Source organism: Schistocerca gregaria, unplaced genomic scaffold (genome assembly GCF_023897955.1).
Source record: "Schistocerca gregaria isolate iqSchGreg1 unplaced genomic scaffold, iqSchGreg1.2 ptg001642l, whole genome shotgun sequence".
Taxonomy (NCBI): Eukaryota; Metazoa; Arthropoda; class Insecta; order Orthoptera; family Acrididae; genus Schistocerca; species Schistocerca gregaria.
This window is the reverse complement of record NW_026062911.1, coordinates 1-5,000: the sequence shown is the minus strand read 5'-3', so window position 1 is coordinate 5,000 and position 5,000 is coordinate 1. Positions and strand designations below refer to the sequence as shown.

The 5,000-nt window shown below is 56.3% G+C and overlaps 2 non-coding genes across 2 annotated transcripts; both read left to right on the top strand.

Annotated features, from left to right (window-relative positions):
- Positions 1-2,048: 2,048 nt before the first annotated feature.
- Positions 2,049-3,941, top strand: LOC126333804 (small subunit ribosomal RNA). Its single transcript, XR_007564360.1, has one exon. It is a non-coding gene; the product is annotated as a small subunit ribosomal RNA (ribosomal RNA).
- Positions 3,942-4,296: 355 nt separating this feature from the next.
- Positions 4,297-4,451, top strand: LOC126333798 (5.8S ribosomal RNA). The gene has a single exon (XR_007564354.1). It is a non-coding gene; the product is annotated as a 5.8S ribosomal RNA (ribosomal RNA).
- The last annotated feature ends 549 nt before the right edge of the window (positions 4,452-5,000 follow it).

Below are 5,000 nucleotides of genomic sequence, written 5' to 3'. Positions count from 1 at the left end.
ACCTTAACCCAAGTTACGCTGCACCTTAACCCAAGTTACGCTGCACCTTAACCTAACTTACGCTGCACCTTAACCTAACTTACGCTGCACCTTAACCTAACTTACGCTGCACCTTAACCTAACTTACGCTGCACCTTAACCTAACTTACGCTGCACCTTAACCTAACTTACGCTGCACCTTAACCTAACTTACACTGCACCTTAACTGTCACATGTAACGTCACAGGAATGTAGCTTTGCCTAACAGCAACCCTCTGAACATAGTTCACTGCTTGGATCCTCTGGTGTCATGTGTATTTCTTGATGCCATGGTGCGTACCCTCACATAAAGGTCTTTCGAGTGTTGCGTACTTTCTACACAGTCCCGCTAACCACTGGAAGGGTGTACCGCTACAGAACGAATATCGCCCTCCCCTCCTGCCCTTCCAAGCTGGTCGGTCAGAGCGTTTGTTTGTGAAATGAGCCTTGCAGCTGTTCAGTTGCATTCGGTTGTCGATGCAGTCAGTGTACGTTGTGGTACGGCCTGTGTGGACTGTCCGCTGATGTACGCGTAACCCACACTGATCATCCGTCGTTACGTACTGAGTGACATAATGTGGCACATGCTTGACCGTACACCGGCTGCGCCCTACAATGGCGAATCATAAGGGCCATATGTTGTGCACGATGCTACTTGTCTCGTCTCCCCATTACAGCGAGATTGCACTGTTGTACGCCGTACAGACATGTGGTAGGTAGGTACGGACGAAAGTATTGCATGTTGGCCCCCCCCCCCCCCCCCTCCTCCCTCTGCCGGGAATCAGCGTGAGCCGTCTGTTGATGTAGCGACGAGGGTTTTCCTATTTAATCGTATTGCCCCACACAACATGATAGCACGGTGGACCGCGTTCCACATCTGCGACATGCTACAGAGGCCGGTTGACAGTCGACCGCGCAAGGGACATTGCACACGTGCGCGGACCATCTTCCACGTGTTCTCTCGTGTACATGCCGCAGTGTGTATGTGGGCTGATGTAGCGTGTCGTGACACATAACATGCAGGCATGCCAGAATCGTAGATTTCGCAAATGTAGATTGACGTATACGTTTGCTGCCAAAGATCCGCAAATGAACTGGAAATCAGTTGTTGAGCGGTTGTTCGCGCTGCAGGTGCATCGGTGATAGCGACGATCGGTACATCTATGAACCGGTTGTTTCGGCGGTACCCGCCATGCCCCCGAACCTGAGTTGGCCATGTGGGTATGAAGCGATACGAGGCTGTGGCTTGGCGGGACAGTCCCCGGCCGGTGAGGGGGGGCCGCCCGGCGTGCTGGCCGCGCGCTGCGTGAGCGCACGCACTACAGCCGGCTGGTGGGGGGCGCCCAGTGGCAGGAGCGCCGGCCGACGGGCCCGGCTGGCGTCCCAGCTATGCGCCGGCGCACCCTGCGCGCGGCGCCAGGCGGCCAAAGTGGGTTCTGCCGAGCCCGGTGCGAAGCGCGGTGGACATCTGCAGTGTGCTGGTCCGATTGCGGACTGTGTGCGTTGAGGATGCGCCGCCGCCCGGCACTCGGCGTCGCGACGCCGTCTGCTGCTCGGTCGCCCCCAGCGGTTCTCGCAGGTGGTTTGTATCGCAGCTCTGCGGACGTGTTGGCGCGTGCGCTGTGCTGGGAGAGTTCGCTTCTGCACCCAAGTGGGGCTTTGCCCTTCTGTGGCGCTGGCGTTGGAGCTGCCGGTCACCGTAGGTGGCGCGTGTTGTTTCCCGCCGGCAATGCCACGACAGCACGCTCCCGGGCCTCTGTCGGCAGCGGCAAGCTCAGTTGGGAGCACGGGTGTTCGCACTGAAAGCGTCTACTCGCCCATCTCCGGGCGATTGCGCCTCTCTCGAACCCGACCAAGTACTTAGGACGGCGCTGCGCGCCGCCGGGACCTGAGAGGGTTTCGAGGTGTATCGTGCAGGGGAGCTCAGCCTCCTCCTGTTTGCAGAATAATTGAGCGGACGCTTGCGTGTTCGCGCGGGCCCTCGGGACACACTCCCGGGCGGCCGGCTGCTCAGCTCTCGTTGACGCAGCTCCCTGGTTGATCCTGCCAGTAGTCATATGCTTGTCTCAAAGATTAAGCCATGCATGTCTCAGTACAAGCCGCATTAAGGTGAAACCGCGAATGGCTCATTAAATCAGTTATGGTTCCTTAGATCGTACCCACGTTACTTGGATAACTGTGGTAATTCTAGAGCTAATACATGCAAACAGAGTCCCGACCAGAGATGGAAGGGACGCTTTTATTAGATCAAAACCAATCGGATTGGCTCGTCTGGTCCGTTTGCCTTGGTGACTCTGAATAACTTTGGGCTGATCGCACGGTCCTCGTACCGGCGACGCATCTTTCAAATGTCTGCCTTATCAACTGTCGATGGTAGGTTCTGCGCCTACCATGGTTGTAACGGGTAACGGGGAATCAGGGTTCGATTCCGGAGAGGGAGCCTGAGAAACGGCTACCACATCCAAGGAAGGCAGCAGGCGCGCAAATTACCCACTCCCGGCACGGGGAGGTAGTGACGAAAAATAACGATACGGGACTCATCCGAGGCCCCGTAATCGGAATGAGTACACTTTAAATCCTTTAACGAGTATCTATTGGAGGGCAAGTCTGGTGCCAGCAGCCGCGGTAATTCCAGCTCCAATAGCGTATATTAAAGTTGTTGCGGTTAAAAAGCTCGTAGTTGGATTTGTGTCCCACGCTGTTGGTTCACCGCCCGTCGGTGTTTAACTGGCATGTATCGTGGGACGTCCTGCCGGTGGGGCGAGCCGAAGGCGTGCTTGCGCGTCCCGAGGCGGACCCCGTTGAAATCCTACCAGGGTGCTCTTAGTTGAGTGTCTCGGTGGGCCGGCACGTTTACTTTGAACAAATTAGAGTGCTTAAAGCAGGCAAGCCCGCCTGAATACTGTGTGCATGGAATAATGGAATAGGACCTCGGTTCTATTTTGTTGGTTTTCGGAACCCGAGGTAATGATTAATAGGGACAGGCGGGGGCATTCGTATTGCGACGTTAGAGGTGAAATTCTTGGATCGTCGCAAGACGAACAGAAGCGAAAGCATTTGCCAAGTATGTTTTCATTAATCAAGAACGAAAGTTAGAGGTTCGAAGGCGATCAGATACCGCCCTAGTTCTAACCATAAACGATGCCAGCCAGCGATCCGCCGCAGTTCCTCCGATGACTCGGCGGGCAGCCTCCGGGAAACCAAAGCTTTTGGGTTCCGGGGGAAGTATGGTTGCAAAGCTGAAACTTAAAGGAATTGACGGAAGGGCACCACCAGGAGTGGAGCCTGCGGCTTAATTTGACTCAACACGGGAAACCTCACCAGGCCCGGACACCGGAAGGATTGACAGATTGATAGCTCTTTCTTGATTCGGTGGGTGGTGGTGCATGGCCGTTCTTAGTTGGTGGAGCGATTTGTCTGGTTAATTCCGATAACGAACGAGACTCTAGCCTGCTAACTAGTCGCGTGACATCCTTCGTGCTGTCAGCGATTACTTTTCTTCTTAGAGGGACAGGCGGCTTCTAGCCGCACGAGATTGAGCAATAACAGGTCTGTGATGCCCTTAGATGTTCTGGGCCGCACGCGCGCTACACTGAAGGAATCAGCGTGTCTTCCTAGGCCGAAAGGTCGGGGTAACCCGCTGAACCTCCTTCGTGCTAGGGATTGGGGCTTGCAATTGTTCCCCATGAACGAGGAATTCCCAGTAAGCGCGAGTCATAAGCTCGCGTTGATTACGTCCCTGCCCTTTGTACACACCGCCCGTCGCTACTACCGATTGAATGATTTAGTGAGGTCTTCGGACTGGTACGCGGCATCGACTCTGTCGTTGCCGATGCTACCGGAAAGATGACCAAACTTGATCATTTAGAGGAAGTAAAAGTCGTAACAAGGTTTCCGTAGGTGAACCTGCGGAAGGATCATTACCGACTAGACTGCATGTCTTTCGATGTGCGTGTCGTGTCGCGCAACACGCTACCTGTACGGCAGTAGCCGTGCGCCGCGTGCGGAACCACGCGTGCCTCTCAAAACTAGCGCAAGTGTTGTTGTGTGGTACGAGCGCTGAAGCTCTGGAGCGGCTGGCCTGCGGCACCTGGCGCCTGGCGCCGGTTTTGAATGACTTTCGCCCGAGTGCCTGTCCGCTCCGGTGTGGAGCCGTACGACGCCCATCGGCCGTCAGGCCGTTGGACACAAAGTAATGGAACAGGGGCCGTCAAACGCCTCAGTCCCGCCTCTGCAACTGTCTTGAAAGAGACGGTGGAGAACTGAAAAGATAAAGATCACCCAGGACGGTGGATCACTCGGCTCGTGGGTCGATGAAGAACGCAGCAAATTGCGCGTCGACATGTGAACTGCAGGACACATGAACATCGACGTTTCGAACGCACATTGCGGTCCATGGATTCCGTTCCCGGGCCACGTCTGGCTGAGGGTCGGCTACGTATACTGAAGCGCGCGGCGTTTGTCCCGCTTCGGGCGCCTGGGAGTGTCGTGGTCGCCTGTGTGGCCGGCCGCGTCTCCTTAAACGTGCGATGCGCGCCCGTCGCCTGGCGGTTCGCATACCGGTGCTTTCTCGGTAGCGTGCACAGCCGGCTGGCGGTGTGGCGTGCGACACCTCGTACAACGACCTCAGAGCAGGCGAGACTACCCGCTGAATTTAAGCATATTACTAAGCGGAGGAAAAGAAACTAACAAGGATTCCCCCAGTAGCGGCGAGCGAACAGGGAAGAGTCCAGCACCGAACCCCGCAGGCTGCCGCCTGTCGTGGCATGTGGTGTTCGGGAGGGTCCACTACCCCGACGCCTCGCGCCGAGCCCAAGTCCAACTTGAATGAGGCCACGGCCCGTAGAGGGTGCCAGGCCCGTAGCGGCCGGTGCGAGCGTCGGCGGGACCTCTCCTTCGAGTCGGGTTGCTTGAGAGTGCAGCTCCAAGTGGGTGGTAAACTCCATCTGAGACTAAATATGACCACGAGACCGATAGCGAAC